The 17,497-nt window shown below is 41.3% G+C and overlaps 1 long non-coding RNA gene across 1 annotated transcript; it reads right to left on the minus strand.

Annotated features, from left to right (window-relative positions):
• Positions 1-15,446: 15,446 nt before the first annotated feature.
• LOC310702478 lies at positions 15,447-16,180 on the minus strand. The gene is made up of 2 exons (XR_014523520.1): positions 16,122-16,180; positions 15,447-16,007 (listed from the first exon to the last, which is right to left on the minus strand). It is a non-coding gene; the product is annotated as an uncharacterized lncRNA (long non-coding RNA).
• Positions 16,181-17,497: the final 1,317 nt, after the last annotated feature.

The raw sequence follows: 17,497 nt of genomic DNA on the forward strand, positions 1-17,497 counted from the left end.
TTGCCAGATCCTTCTATATAGTGAGAAGGTGGGGAGGGGTATTACTCAGAAGGGTGGTGGGAATGGGAGATTGGCAGATAGCTGAGATGAGCCTGTTGACGACTCTTAACGACTGCAATAGGTCTTACAGGAAAAGGCAAGGGGTGAGAAGATGAAAAATGGCTTAGTCATGTATAATGAGATAATGGCTTAGTCATGTATAATGAGATATCTGTAACTGGAACCAAAGGTACATGTTAGGGATCTAAGATTGGCTAGAGTCCTCATGTCATATGTAAGCATGCCTGCCAGACGTGTTGTGTGACATGTTCCTGAAGAAGGAGAATTAAATTGGCAGGATATGGATGTTGTGTTTTGTGCCTGATCTCCTGGGATGAATACTTGAAGGGTGAATGCCATGACTGTTGAAGTATTAGTCAGTTAAACCTAATGAAAGAAAACTGAAAGCTGTTCCACCACCGAGCTGCAGTCTATCCTCTTGGTACCTGAAGGAAACAGCCCAGCTAAACTGAGCCGGTTTTTGATTCACATGAATTTTAAGGAGAGAGCTTAAAATCAAGCTTCAGTTTCTTCTGTTCTAGTTGACGGGACTTTGGTTGGATCATGCCCAGAGTCATATACAGTGGTACCTCGGGTTACATATGCTTCAGGTTACATACGCTTCAGGTTACAGACTCTGCTAACCCAGAAATATTACCTCGGGTTAAGAACGTTGCTTCAGGATGAGAACATAAATCGTGCAGTGGCGGTACAGCAGCAGCAGGAGGCCCCATTAGCTAAAGTGGTGCTTCAGGTTAAGAACAGTTTCAGGTTAAGAACGGACCTCCAGAACGAATTACGTACTTAACCCGAGGTACCACTGTACATTCGACTCCAATGCAGTTTAAAGCTGGGTTCTCTTTTCTCCTCTCTTTATGTGGGCCGTACTATTTCATTCCATCTAAAATCCACGATGCTAGGCCCCTCGTCTGCTGGTAGCAGCAACATGAACATTATAGTGATTTATAATACCTGCCTCCTTGGGGACGGGTGCATTACACTGGGCACTAAAAGGGGCCAGTTGTGCAGGTGGAAGTCTTGTTCAAACAAATCTGAAGTGAAGTTGGGATATAAGGGAGGCCAGCAGCTCAACACAAGCCCAGAGGACTGAGTAGGAATGGCTAAAACATTGTATAATAATATACAAAATCTTATCAGAGACTCTTCAGAGAGAATCTCCTCTTCCTCCCCCCTAAAACAAATCAATGTCTAAAAACAGTTTAATTGTGTTTTCTAAATATTTATGCAAGGGGTCTCTTGGTTCTGGATTCTCCAAAGGCCATCTTGCTGCCTGCGAAATCCAGCTGATGGGAGGCAAAATAATGTCCATGCTTAACTGAATATAATTTTTGTCCATCAGATTGATATGAATGTTTTCTTGTACTTTGAAACAGCTCCTCCAAAGCAGTTCCGAGATCATGTTTGATTTTTGAGAGCTGCATCCAAAAACCCTAGCTGCTCATTCGAACGGCTCTCAATCCCATGGGGCTCTGAAACAGCCTGGCACCCTCATAAAAACAAGCATTTCGTGTGAGATTTCTGGCTCTTGTCTCCTAGGATCCAAGCCAGAAACATCACTTTGTGAAGTTATGGCTCCAGCCCTGGATACAGATTGGAAGCATAAAAGTCCAAAAACACTTACTCTAAACATTTCAGGGCCTCAGAGAAGCCCAGTTCCTATTTGAAGTAAAGGAAGTTTGGGTGTTCCATTACTTTTCCTCTATATATTTCGAACCGTGTCTCACCCCTGAATTAAATATTAAAATATGCCTACATTCTGGGTGTGTGGGTGTGGGTGATATTGTTATGGCATCTTGTGTAGATGGCACTTTAAATCCTGATCCTAACAACACACATAGTCATAGAATGCAACATGGCATAAGGAAGCATCACCATAATGGTGTTCTTTGTGGGGTGTGATGACAGTCTGTCCTGCAATGCTGAATGAAGTTCAGGCTATGAACTGCTTCAGCCCTGCCCGCTTGCCAGCAGCAGCTCTGACCCCCCCAAGAGAATGCAGCCTCAGCAATGCAGCTTACTTCTTCGAAGACACATATAGGACTGCACTGAGAGTGCCTTCACACCATCCCTTTACATGCAAAGTTTGGCTTTGGTTTTCCTTTCCTATTTTGTTATGTGGATTTTGACAAAAGCCCTGCTAACTTTCACAGCTCAGCCACAAACCAAGCTTCCAACTCTTCTGGCTTATGCAACCAACAGTGAAACATAAATCTTTAAACAATTGCTGAAGTGTTGGGGTTACCGTGACCCCACATCAGTTAAACTAAGTACTTGTTAGAAGACACATCACCACTGCTGTTGCTGCTACTAAGTATTTATCTGGGAAAGCATGGAGTTTTTTTGGGGGGGAGGGGTCCATACACTGCAGTGCAAAAACAGTGATAATTACCTCTTGTAACGGACTTGTCTTTCCTAATGTGTCTTATTAGGGTGGCCCATTTTTCATGGAGCAGATTCAAAACGTGTTGATATGGGACTGTTTTAGTGGGGGAAGCCAGATTCTCACCAACTCATTTGTAACAAAGGAACAACTTCAGACAGTCAAATGAAGCACCAGTGAAATAAACATGAGAAGAGGCATGGCGTGCATTGGTCAGGCAGGGCATTATATGACCCATGAGAGCAGCAAAATAACCAAGACTGTACAATGGTGATGGGATTTGTTGTTGTCGCTTAGTCGTTTAGTCGTGTCCGACTCTTCGTGACCCCATGGACCAGAGCACGCCAGGCACTGCTGTCTTCCACTGCCTCCCGCAGTTTGGTCAAACTCATGCTGGTAGCTTCGAGAACACTGTCCAACCATCTCGTCCTCTGTCATCCCCTTCTCCTTCTGCCCTCCATCTTTCCCAACATCAGGGTCTTTTCCAGGGAGTCTTCTCTTCTCATGCGGTGGCCAAAGTATTGGAGCCTCAGCTTCAGGATCTGTCCTTCCAGTGAGCACTCAGGGCTGATTTCCTTCAGAATGGATAGGTTTGATCTTCTTGCAGTCCATGGGACTCTCAAGAGTCTCCTCCAGCACCATCATTCAAAAGTATCAATTCTTCAGCGATCAGTCTTCTTTATGGTCCAGCTTTCAGGTGATGGGATAAATCAGGCCAAATCTTTTCTTTTCTTTTATAAAATATTTATTAATTTTTTTTTGAAATATAACAGTAAAAATGAAAAAGAAAAAAGAAAAATACAAAATAAAAGCAGTTAAAAACATACATATTTTCTATTACTTATTTTCCTTTAGCTTATTTCCCGGACCTCCTCATACCTCCCTTTTTTGTATTCCACTTCAATTTATTGGTTCAGCAAATCCTTACCATTAGATTTTAACCCACTTATAACCCTTTTTTCATATTCTCTTAGATCATTACAGCTGGAAACCCCTTAATTGCTATCCAACATCATTCTATCATTCATTAATTTTACAATATTTCTGTAGATAGTCTTTAAATTTCTTCCAGTCTTCTTCCACCGACTCTTCTCCCTGGTCTCGGATTCTGCCAGTCATTTCTGCCAATTCCATATAGTCCTAAATCAGGCCAAATCTTTATTGACAGCAGCAGGCAGGGCAAGGGTTGGCATGGCATTGGGTCCCAGGATCAGGACCTCATTCCACTACCCCATGTTGATCCACCAGGTTTGGACCACTCCAAACCTGTTCCTTGGGAGTCAGCCAGTGTTGAACCTTGCCATGGTACAAGCCAAGCAAGCAAGGCTTCACTGGGGGACCAGGATGCAGATTCCAAGCAGGCAGATACCGAACCCATACTTGGGTTGGGTTTGCTGTGGTCAATCCTCCCCCCAGGACCTCCCTATACTATGTTGATCCTGCCCAAGGCCATTTCCGCCCTAATACACACAAGGAAAGCCATAATATCACTGAGGGAAAGGCGGGGGGGGGGGGGAAACCCAGCCAAGTGCCAGTCAGGTTGAGAGAGAAAAAATCCTTTCTGGCCCTGTCAACTAGCAACCCAAAATTGCTCAGTAAAGGGTCCAACCCGAGAATGGGTGGGCGGGAAGCTCTCAAAGCAAAATGGCTGTACACTCCGGGAAAGCAGCCTAATATAGGCTCTCCCCTCCACTCTGCAGAAGGGCTCATGGAATAGCTTTTTTACATGAGTCCATTGCACAGAGAGGATACAGAGTAAAAACCTTGCCCAGTATTCTGCTGCAATCTATGGGCCACAGCACCACCGGGCAAAGGCATCCCGTGCTTCTTGGGCATGGAACGGGGCATATAGCATGCAAGCATCACATAGTGTACCTGCATTGTCTCACTAAGGTCTCATGATATGAAAGTGAAATGTGTGTGTGTGTGTATTCAAGTGCGTACATCTTCTACACTTTACATGCTTGCAGTGGTAAACACTGATGTACAAACATGCAAGAAAAACATCTGCTATGTAAGCTATGAAGCTCTCTTAAGCCTCACTGCTTGGGAGCAGTGCTTTTTTCTATTTAAAAAAAATGTTTAGGGGTACTCTCATTTTTCGACTCATATTGAAATACTGCCCCTCAATGAGGCCAAACTTAGATTCACAAAATGTTTACCCCCAGAAAAAAAAGCATTGCTTGGGACTAACTTCCAAGCAGAGCTGTGCCAAAAATCATGAAAAAATATTTGTTGAATAGATGGGGGAGTAAAATAAAACTTTCCTGAAAAATCATTGGCGGCAGAGTGAGACTTTTTGGAATGAGATTGCCACTTAACTTTATGAAACTTTACTTTTTTTCTTCCTTGTAAATAAATAAATATATACACACACACATATGGAAAATGACAAGCATAAAAAACAAAAGCCCGCCTATTTTCACTGCAATACAGATATTAAAGAACCTTTCTTTAAAGCCCCACACCACCCACAGTGCCACAGGCTTCTCACCACAAGTTCCCATCAGCCACACCTCATTTAATGCTTTGGGAGCGGCAGCATCTCACATCATATCATGTTGCTCCCAAGGCATCCCAGGAACTGAGGCCCTCTCCTCAGTTCCCTGAGTTTCTTGGTGAGCACAATAAAGTTAGTGGCAACCCACTTTCAAAAGGTTTACAGAAATTTCCAGTTCCCTCTTCCCTCCCTTAAAAAGAAAGAAAGAAAGAAGAAAATGAGCCCTCGTTTTTGCAGGGGAAGAACATTTCCAGGAAACTGAGACTGGAGAGGTTTGACCCAGCCTTACTTTCAAGCTACTGTGTTTAAGATCCCAGCCTCAGCTTTCCCGCCATTTTCCCTCAGTCAAGCTTCTGTGGATGTCTATGCAAAAATATGGAAAGTGTTAAAATATTTATGTCCTCAGATTTTGGTGAATGGGATTACTTCATAACTAAGAAATGAGTGTGGGATTTGTGATTTGTCCCAGAGTTTTCCTGTTTAGGTCCTGAGGCATTGTTTTAATGCTGGACACATGTAAGCACTGGCAGGGAGCAGCTAGCATGCCTTGTTTGACATCTGTCAACCTCATTTAATAATTATTAATTTTGTTATTTCAATTTCTTTTTATTGCCGCAGGGTTCGGAAGGTGATATTTATGCCCTCTGGTGGCTATCTGTGCAACAGAAGGTTCGCTGGAAATGCCGAGCCCTGAAAAAGTAGGTCAGAAGTCTTGACTTGCTTTCCTCACACATCTGAAGCCTTTCATGTTGTGGGGTGGAAGTTCGTCTGCTAAAATGCCCCTACCCTGGCATAGTGAGTTGGGGTTGCTGCTGCTTGAAAAGGCCAAAACTCAACCTCAACCGAATTTTACAATAACAAACGGGATTAAAGAAATGAAGTGATTTAAATACGAATGAAGTGCCATGAAGTACGGAACCCCGGGACCGTTTATGAGGTGCTAGATTGAAACCAAATTGTCAGTTAAAGAAAATGCACAAAGTGTTCAGTCACAAGTCAGGGCGATGCTGTTTGTATCAGCCACAGAGCTGGATTCTCATAACGTAATGCCCTGAGATGCACTCAGAGTTAACGGGAAGCCTGTTCTCATGACTATCTCAACATGGGGTGGTCCCCAAATAGAAGAGGCATAGCTATCAAGTGTCCCTTATTTGAAGGGACAGTCCCTTATTCCAGCGCCATGTTCTGCTGCTGTCCCTTATTGATGGATGTCCCTTAAATGTCCCTTAAATGATGTCCCTTAAATTTCAAAGGAAGCAGCTCCTCTCCCTCCCTCCCTGCCGGCCAGGGAGGAGGGAGGCTCCAACTGTGTTGCTTGGCTGTGTTGCTCACCCAATAAGAAGTCTAAGAACAACTGGGGGGTGGAGCTTGTATGCCTTGTGTGTGGCTAGTTAATGCAAGCTGAGGGGGGTTTTGAATGCTGGACGCCATTTTGTTGCATGTGCTGCTGCAAACTTTGCAGTGCAAAGCCAGGCTGGGGAGCCATCTTAAGTTGAGGCTGCATAGGCCTTGTGGTGCATGTGATTCAGATTCTATTCAGTTGAACCTCTGGTTACAAAGTTGGTTGGACAGTGTTCTCGAAGCATGAGTTTGACCAGACTGCAGGAGGACAGGAAGACGAGTGCCTGGAACAGGTGAGGCTGCAGGTCCCTTATTTTGGCTGCTGGTCCTTTATTTTCAAAGCTGCTGGTCCCTTATTTTCAAATCTGTAAGTTGACAGCTATGAGAAGAAGACGCCTTCACCCCGGTATGGCTCCCCTTCATCACATACACATACTTTATCACATACACATACAGTATGGCTCCCCTTTATCACATATTATGAGGGGAGAGACTCCATCAGGCAAGGCCTCCTTCCACCTGCCTTACTCTACCCTCTGCTTCTCAATGTGTATTGTATTGTTTTATGTACTGTGGCTTGCCGTTGTTTTATTGATTATAGTTTAGATATTATTGTAACTGTTGAGTGGATTTGTGCTTCACTTTTATATGTTATTATTATTTTATACTATTCTAACTGATTGTTGAATGTTGCTATTTTGATGTAGGCTGCCTATTTTAAAGTTATGTTTTATTATCACATTTTTGTATTGCATTAGATTGTTATAAGATGTACATTTTTTGTTTCTTGAGCTTGTAAACCACCTTGAGTATTGTAAGATAGAAAGGCGGTATACAAATTAAAAATGATGAAAAAAAATGATGATACGCAGCCCAACAAGACAATGGCAAAAATCCAACAACAACAATACAAATCAATATGGCTCACCTGATCCAAAACACCCACCCACCCCACTCACATATGAAAACAAAGATCATCATAGCCAATCACAAACAAACAACCACACCGTAGACCAACCCCAACCTCTCTCACCACCAAAGAAACACAAGTGAATAGCAGAGAACCTGCACAAGTGACGCTGACACAAAACTCTACGTATATTAAGTAAAATAGAAACATCACCACCCCACCCCACCCCACCCACACTCACCTCCCCCTCCACGTCTTTCCCCCTTTTCTTCCTAATGTCTCAGCAAATGAAACTGATCTGTAAAAAATGTTACTTGAAAAATAGAGAGAAAGAGACATTGCACATACTTTTGTAAACCAAGAAAATCTTTAACAATAATAATAATAAAACATGGGGTGGTCCCAAGAAAATGTCCAACCCACACCCACATTCCAGACGACATCAGACCCATGCACATATCAGAGCCATGGGTTGGATTTAGACCAGATTGGCTTCTGGCACACTAAAACACTAGGCTCGCAATGGCCCTACACTACGTAACCCAGGTCACACTAAACGGTATGTACTGTGACTTGTATGCCATTTCATTTATGAATTGCTTCCTAGGGGGCATTCCAGTGATTTACACTATGAGAAAAACAATTAGACTTGTATTCAACTAAGTGTTAAAGTAGATCCACTGAAACTAATGAGCCCAACTAAGTTCAGTCATTAATTTCAATAGGTCTACTTTGCTTAAACCTCCGTGGAATACCACCCACATGAAATAAGTACATGTATTAAAACAATTAAACAAAACCAATTACATTTAACCCTTTTTATAATTAAAAAAACCCACACACAACCATATATAAAACCAGTTTCAAATCCAGTACAGTACGGACATCAACCATAGCCAACTCCACTTGGAAGGCTTGTAGAAGAAGAAGAAGAAGAAGAAGAAGAAGAAGAAGAAGAAGAAGAAGAAGAAGAAGAAGAATAATAATAATTTATATCCTTTCTGGCCCTGTCAACCAGCGACCCAAAATTGCTCAGTGAAAGGTCTAACCCGAAGGTGGGTGCGCAGGAAGCGCTCAAAACAAAATGGCTGTGAGCTCCAGGGGAAGCAGCCTTATATGGACTTTCCCTTCCCCTTTGTGAGGGCTCATGGGACAGCTTTTTCCCATGAACCCACCGCACAAACAAGATACTGGGGAAAACCTTGTATGGTATTTTGCTGCAATCCATGGACCACAGCACTACTGGGCAAAGGCGCCCCCTGCTTATTGGGCACGGAACGGGGCTTATAGGGTTGCAACCAAAATGAAATGAAGTAACCTGGTGCAGATCAGTCCTTCATCTACAACTGGAGACGCCAATATTTAAATTGGCTCTTAAAGTAAAAAAAGGAGAGTTGATAAATAGTCCTTAATTTTTCAAGCATGTTTCCCACCCCCTTAAAACACACACATATATTTTAATTTTTCATTTGTGACATTTAGTTTAATAGAATCTGACAGTTTCTTCAGGCATAGAATCAAGGATATCTTTCTGGATGCAACATCGACATTACAACTGTTCTTCAGTGTAGTTATATAAACACTCTTCCTCATTGTTTTTGGCTGTTATAGCTGTTCAGCGTTGAATTCATGAAATGAAAATTGCTGGTGGACTAGCAATCTAGACAAACAAAAGCAAGATTATAATAACTATTTACTTTCTTGTGTTTCTTTCGGTGGGAATCATCATCATACAATTATTTAATAACTGTGTTCTCTCACTCACACACGCATTCCCCAAGAGCGGTACTAGCATTTGAATACAATGCAAATCCTTTCCACCCACCCCACAAGCACATATATTTGAAACAAACAATTAAGTTTTATACATACTCACCAGAAAGGCTTTGAGTTTGAAGCAAGAGGATAGTTTTATATGGAGGATGTAGGTTATATTGTCCTGGAAAAGTTTGCATGGGTGATTATATTAAATAACACAATTGGATTGGGAAACCCAGATTGACAGATTCACTCATCCCTACCCTGAGATATAGTGGTTCAGAGCGGTGGACTCGTAATCTGGTGAACCGGGTTCGATTCCCCACTCCTCCACATGCAGCTGCTGGGTGACCTTGGGCTAGTCACACTTCTCTGAAGTCTCTCAGCCCCACTCACCTCACAGAGTGTTTGTTGTGGGGGAGGAAGTGAAAGGAGGTTGTTAGCTGTTTTGAGACTCCTTAGGGTAGTGATAAAGTGGGACATCAAATCCAAACTCTTCCTCCTCCTCCTCCTCCTCCTCCTCCTCCTCCTCCTCCTCTTCTTCTTTTTCTTCTGTAAGGAGTTGGGATGGCAGCCTTACTCAACTTACCCTAACTTCTTTTTTTTTTTTTTAAGTCATTGCAATATAGGTTTCCTCATCCCTATTACCATAGGAGCCAATGCCTAGGGGCCAAGGTCCCTTCAGACCCCAATAAAATATTTGAGGGATCTGGGGCCCCCAAGCTGATGGGCATTGCCATTCAAATGGTGTGTGTATGCAATGTATTGTGATCAATTATGTGAGGTGGGGCTTACATGCCCCCCATCAATATTTCATTCAAGTTGGCACCCTTGCCTATTACATATCATTGACTCCCACAGGCAGAACAGGAAATTAAAGGCTGCTTTGATGTCAGGATACACTGGACTAGATTTTATGGCAAGGAAGATGGAAGGAGATGCAGCACAGAGCAACCACCAAACTCCAAACTAAACACTTCATGAATGTGTTCAGCCCATGTTCTAAGCTCCTAGTCCTTCCTGGGCTTTTAAAACTTACTTTCCTGCTGTACAGCAATTTATAGTAAGAATCCAATTGAGGCAAAAGTGGCTAGGAGACATTCCACTGTTACATCAAAATATAACTTCCCTTTAGTTGTTTAAGCTGTACCCCTAAAAAGTGCTTAGCTGGAAGGAAACTGACTTCCAAATAACAGTGTCGGCAACTTGCATGTATGCAAAGTATATATCTTAAGGTAAAGCACACACATAGATCTATGCATTAATACAACCAGGTGCGTTGCAACTGTGATTGTGATATGTATCATTGATCAGAACTAAATATAAGAAACTTTCGGGAGTTACCCTTAGCTCAGCGGTGCTCTTCCCTTTCACTCACGGTGCTTTTTTTATTATTACAAACATCTGCGAGGAAATTTAAAAAGCAGGTTTTAAAATTTCCAAGGGACAGCTTTGGCTCAAAGAACTCTCCCTCACTCATGTTATTTAACCAAACTTAAGTCTAATCAAGTATTTAGTTCCAAAAACATTGCAGCAAGTCACCTTTAAAGATCTGGTCGACTGTCAAACTTGCCAATTTTTTAAAAAGAGCATAAAATGATAGCTATTGTTAGATCAGACAGATGAAAAAGTAGCTTCTTTGTGGAGGCCTCGTGCTCTTTTTCTAAGAACTTTGGCTTTTCTTTTGTAACTTTTATCAGACTGTTTAATTCCTGCTGCTGTAATAACAGCAAATGAACCTTATTGCAATATGCTCTTTGCTTACCTCTGTTCCCTACGTAGGCTATTTGCATTAATCCCATGAAACTTGCATTATGGGATAACGCACAAAAGCAAAATAACGGAGGAATCACTGTTGGAAAGTTCCTTATAAACTTTACAACTTGGTATTTTATTGTGAAATAAACCTCAGGGCTTGTGGGGAGAAGAAAATGATGGTTCATCCTCATACAGATGACTGCAAAAAATTATCCACCATCTATTGCTTACCAGTGTGTGTGTGTGTGTTAGTGAAATGCAAAGCATTCTCTTTTACGGGGAAGTATATACTTTTTCCAGATGTGGCTTCATAATTCTCCAAAGACTATCATCGTTATCATAAGATTTATGCAGGGTAATTTATTAATCACATTTTTTAGACTTTAAAAATCTCTTTAGTAAGATGAAAGCAAACGTTAGAACAAGTCATTTTAACCAAAGGTAGAGGGCATAGTGCTATCAAATTACTTTTCTATTTGTTTCAGATTATTTTAGCAGCTTCATTTGGTTTATGGCCTCCCAAAGTCAGCATCCACTTCGTACTAATAGCATATATGGTCAATCTCAAAACATTTCAAAAACCAGCAAAGAAGCCCTTCTCTCTCACCCTTCTCCACCCCCAAATGCTAATTAACTGAACTTTGCTATGCATTTGTTATAGTTCATTTAGGGATATGTAAGCCACTTAAAGTTCGTTTTATAAGATTTGAAGGAGACAAAGCTTATAAAAATTGTGGTTCAGTGATTTAACCCAGCTTCCTTAATGAAAGGTTATAAGTTGATCATGTGTGTAAAATCCAGTAAGGAAGGAATTCTGGCTTAAAATACATATTGCCCAGTTGAGTTTATATAGCTGGAGCATTTTAATAAATCTCCATTGAGCATTTAAAGTCATAGCTTTCCGTTGGATTCTGAAGCACAAAGGGACCAATCCATAGCACAGGGAAAGTAAATGGAAAACCATTTTCTTGAGCAAAATAGATGTTTAATCCTTCCCTAGATTCCCACTAATTTATTCACCTACAAGTTTTCCATATGGTTGAAGCCCCACTATTGTTAATAGGAATGTTGGGGCTGCATCATTGACAAATAATTAGCTAAGAGACTGACCATCGAGTCCCAGGTTCAGATCTCATCTCTGCCATGACCATCTGCTGTGGGTTTTATCAAGCCACAATCTCGCAGCTACAGCCCCCCAGAAACATATGGGAGCAATAATAATAACAATAATGACATCCACTACAGTTGTAAGGATTGCTGACAAAATTGAACATGGATGCTCTCTGTGTGAATTGTGGTTTATTTAATGCTACCTGGTGGTATACTTTCTGAGAGAACTACCTTTGCAGAGATTCTCAACTGTCTGAATGACACAGTGTTGGAATGATGCTACAGTAAATTATGTTAGAGACAAAATACACCTATCATCATAATAGCAATGGACCCCCTCATTGCACAGGTTCACAATCTTAAATTGTGGAATGACACTTGATCAAAAATCCTAAACAGAATGCTAGGTGTAGACTAGACTGGAGCTTCAATCTTCAGGTGTGCAATGACTACAGTGAGTAGCCCTTGGAAAGATAGTAACTCAACCTGCTTATTATTATTATTAATAATAATAAGTACTAGTAATAATAATAATAATAATAATAATAATAATAATAATAATAATATTATGCCGCCCATCTGACTGGGTTGCTCTAGCTATTCTGGATGGCTCCCAGCAGAACACTAAAAACACAAAAAACTTCCCTGAACAGGCCTGCCTTCTGATGTCTTCTCAAAGTCAGACAGTTGTCATCTGATGGGAGGGCGTTCCACAGGGCGCGCACCACCACTGAGGAGGCCCCTCTGCCTGGTTCCCTGTAACCACCCTTCTCACATGGAGGGAGCCACCAGAAGGCCCTCGGAGCTAGACCTCAGGTACCGGGCTGAACAATGGGGGTGGAGACGCCCCTTCAGGTATACTGGGCTGAGGCCACTTAGAGCTTTAAAGGTCAGCACCAACGCTTTGAATTGTGCTAGGAAACATACTGGAGATAGTATACAGTATGCTCCCATTAAGATAGTCAGAGGAAAGAGAGGGCAGGAATCTCCCACCATTTAATAGTTCCTTGTTCTGTACAAGAGACCTGGGCTCTTTTTCACCTGGCCACCCTAGTTCCTAGGCCACTTCTCCTGCAGGTGCTCACCCGTCCTAGTCCATCAAGGGCATTTAGTATTTACTAGTTTATGGAGAGAGCGAGCACAGATTTACAACTAACATTTGTAGGTGTTCAGAGTACTCAGTGCAGTCTGCTCGAAAGAAGCCTGCTGAGTTCAACAGTACTTACTCCCAGGTAGGGATAGTAGGAGTTGTCCATTTCAGTTCTCACAGTTTCTCATTTTTGTAATCTTCAATTCAATTCTCCACATTTCTACATCAATTTGTGATATATATTTTTTTTAAAAGAAATCCTCGTGAAAATTCATCAATATGTTAGTGTGAATTTCAGAACATTTTAATGCAGTTCTTACTGAAGTACACATTTCAGCAAGCAATTTCCCAGCTATAATTAAATTTTGCATGTTATTGCCCTTAACAGAGACCTTTTTAAAACACTATTTGGTTGGAGGGCTACATTGCAAAATTCAGGTATGTGGATGTCAAATAGTGGTTGTCTTTTGGTCTCATATTGTTTTAGAAAGTTCAGTTTTAATAGATTGGAATTCCCCAATCCCCATCCCTAGGGTGGATTTGTCAATTATGGTTCTTTGAGTTCCTCATTTTTCCAAATTTGAATTCAGTTCTCTATATTTCTTCAACAAGCTGCAATTTTCTTTTTTAAAAATGCTCATGAAAATTCATCAGGATTATAATGTGAATTTCTCCCAGTAAACACGTTTATATGCTGTTTTGACAAGCATGCCCATTTTTGCGAGCAATTTTCATATTATAATGCCTCTCTGTGTTATTTTTACTAAGAATTTCATTGTAATGCATACTTTTATCTAATTAGGCATTGGTTTGTTGGAGAACTATATCGTAAAATTCAGATAAGTGTGAATTTCTAAGGGTGCCTGTATTTCGGTTCTCATATTGTTTCGGAAATTGGAAATTGGAAATTGGATAGATTTGGCTTTTAATGGGAACTGAATCAATTCTCCACCATCTCTATTCCCAGGTAACTGTGTGGCCTTACATACATTATTGTCAGACCCACAAAGCAGGTTATTAACCCCATACTGCAGAAGAGATGGAGGGCTGGAGGGAATGGTGGTCACTTACATAAGATTACAGTGAATTCATGACAGGAATTACCTGTACTGGAGACCCTCATTGTTTACAGCTCAAGTCAGCTAGCCAGGACAGTCCTCTAGCTCTCACAGTGTAAAGTGTGTGTGTGTAATTCTATGTTTTGTTATTTTGATCAACCTTGTTCGGAGGGGGTTAAAGTACGAAAGCTGGGAATGAATTGTTTTCTACCAAAATTATAAACAAATGGCAAATCAATTTAGGTCAATTTCCACAAAGCTGGTAATAAGGATTGAATGAATGCAGCTTCAATTTGAGTGCAATATTGTAAGCATTGACTAGCTGCTCAGACCGGAAAGCTAGCCTGTCTTTGAAGCAGGGGTTAAAAGATGTCACCTGATCCGCCTTAGCCTATTGCTGTGAGGAGACTTCATGGGCTCATGTGGCTCGTCTCCTCATTTGGTCAAGCTTTGTTGTGATACACAGGCTAAATTACACCAATCCAAGGCCCAATTTGTAGTTTACTTTCCTTTGATCTTCATTTCAGCCCAGGGTTTCCCAAACATGAATCTCCAGCTGCTTTTGGACTACAACTCCCATCATCCCTAGCTAGCAGGACCAGTGGTTAGGGATGGTGCGAACTGTAGTCCAAAAACAGTGCGAGACCCAAGTTTGGGACACCCTGTTTCAGCCCATCTTCTGGGTTGTGTGAGCAGAGTTTTGCACATGACACGAAACAATGCACCATGTGGTATAACAACAGCCCAAGGGAGAACACGGGCATCTTTCCTTTGGAGAGAAATGCACATTCCATTTGTGTTTAGAAATCATATCCATTCTAAGCAAGATGCACGCATTCTCCCTTCACACTTCCCATCAGAAGAAGTTACTGCTTCCTCCTGCAGTTTTCACAACTTGTAATGTTTGAAGCAGATGTGGATCAGTTGCAATAAATAACGTAGAAGTTAAAACTGGTCTGCATATTATGATCACCACATGGGTGAGGTCTGAAGCCTCTTCTGTATACAGATTGATTTGCAGAATGGCAAATATATTTCACCCCCATCACGTATAATTTCCACCTCAATTGCACAATTCAGATTTGCTAAAAACACCTCTAAATACAACTGATCATAGTTCTTCTTAATTGTATACGAAATGTGCAAAAATGAGAGGGTGATATCCAACATGTGTCACAGGCAGAGTACAGCCATGAATATCAATGGTCTTACATTACTTATATCCATTTATTTTTATAGGTTTACTCTGAGTATGGCTGATATTGGAAACCACCCATTTAATTTCTCCATAGGGTAGATATACTTGGTCTGTTCAACTCTACAAATTAACAATACTATGAACTTTTCACAGGACCATTCCAGTGTTATGAGATATGTTAAAAAAAAGAAAGACTTTAAATAAACATTTCCATCTTCTTAACAAAACTGTAAAATATGACCCGATTACTTACTAGAAAAGCTATTCACAGACACACACAAAATCAAACAAATGAATTATTGTAGCTTGCTCTAACATTATTTTGGAACCTTCCCATATCCAAGAGAACAATTCACCATTTTCGTTAGTATAAGCAAGATTAAATAGGCATTCTTGCAAGATCCCGCTGGAAACCGATCAAATGAAGATGCAGCTGGCCCTAAATTTGAGATGTGTAGAAGAAGGACACCTGAAAGTAGACAAGTTGAAGTACTTAGAAATTCATTGATATATAACTGATAAAAACCAGCTAAAACACTGTTGTATATAAAACATTATTTCTGCTGGCTTTAACTAGAGCACAGTTTCCTGGGCCTGCCCTTTCCTCAAAAAGGCTTCTCAATAAAAATACAAAAGAACACTAGGATGAATCTTAGTCCTAGGCATAATCTTCCTTCTGCAGTAGCCAAGAATTATCCTCATATTCTTGGCCTTTTCGCACTGGAAATGGGCTGAATTATGTTGTTGATTCTGGATGGAGTGTGGTCAAAGAGAACTTTTTAGCAGAATTGTGGGAAGGAGAAACTTCAAAAGGCACAGTGGTGAAAAGGGTAAGCTTCAGGTCCTGCAAACAAGGAAGAAGGTAAGGTTGAGGCAAATATTCTCATATACAGATATATACAAACATGTGCCTTTTTTCATCCCTCTCAGTGTCACTTCCTGTCTGCTGCTTCCATACCATTTCTCCCCTGCTGTTTCCTTCTCCTCCTTGGATTGCTGATCCCATTAATGAGTCACCAACTGAATTGTATGACCTCACAATGCTAGAGAAGTTGCATCCAGACTGCCAGTACAGTGGTACCTCAGGTTACAGATGCTTCAGGTTACAGACACTTCAGGTTACAGACTCCACAAACCCAGAAATAGTACCTCGGGTTAAGAACTTTGCTTCAGGATAAGAACAGAAATCACGCAGTGGCGGCAGTGGGAGGCCCCATTAGCTAAAGTGGTACCTCGGGTTAAGAACAGTTTCAGAACAAATTACCGTATTTTTTGCACCATAACACTCACTTTTTTCCTCCTAAAAAGTAAGGGGAAATGTCTGTGTGTGTTATGGAGGGAATGCCTACGGGTGACATGCCTGTGGATTTTCCTCCTCTAAAAACTATGTGCATGTTATGGTCGGGTGCGTGTTATAGAGCGAAAAATACGGTAAGTTTTTAACCCGAGGTACCACTGTAGTTTCTGGGAGAAATCCAAGCACAAGCCAAAAAAACTGGGTTTGCACAATTGGAGTGGACTGAAGTGCTCTGTTACTCCCACACAATACATCCACTTTAAATAATAATAATAATAATAATAATAATAATAATAATAATAATTTGTATTTATACCCCGCCCTCCCCAGCCAAGGCCGGGCTCAGGACGGCTAACAAGCAATAATAAAAACAAGTTGAATGAATACAACTTAAAAACAAAATTAAAATACAACATTAAAATATTGAAACATTAAAATATTAAAATGTAGCCTTATCGCAGGAGAAGAAAGGAAAATAAAAAAGAAAGAGGGAGAGGGAATCAAATTGGCTCCAAGCCAAAGGCCAGGCGGAACAACTCTGTCTTACAGGCCCTGCGGAAAGAAATCAGATCCTGCAGGGCCCTGGTCTCATGAGGCAGAGCATTCCACCAGACCGGAGCCAGTGTTGAAAAGGCCCTGGCTCTGGTTGAAGCTAATCTAACTTCCTTAGGGCCTGGGACTACTAGGGTATTGCTATTTGTGGACCTTGAGGCTCTCCGTGGGGCATACCGGGAGAGGCGGTCCCGTAGGTACGAGGGTCCTAGGCCATGAAAGTGACCCAAAGCAATTGATTCAAGTTACAAGAAATGAGATTTCAGCTAAACATCAGGAAGACCATTCTGATGGCAAGAGTTGCTCAGCAGTATAATGGACTTCCTTGGAAGGTTGTGGACCCTCTTTCATTCCAGGTTTTTAAGCAGAGACTGGATGGTCATCTGTCATGGATGCTGCATTGCACACAGTTGGACTAGATGACCATGGCGTCCCTCCCAACTCTATGATCTTGTGATTCTATGTTCTTGAAGCTGACCTATCAA

This window comes from Podarcis liolepis, assembly GCF_965112155.1.
Source record: "Podarcis liolepis genome assembly, chromosome: 3".
NCBI lineage: Eukaryota > Metazoa > Chordata > Lepidosauria > Squamata > Lacertidae > Podarcis > Podarcis liolepis.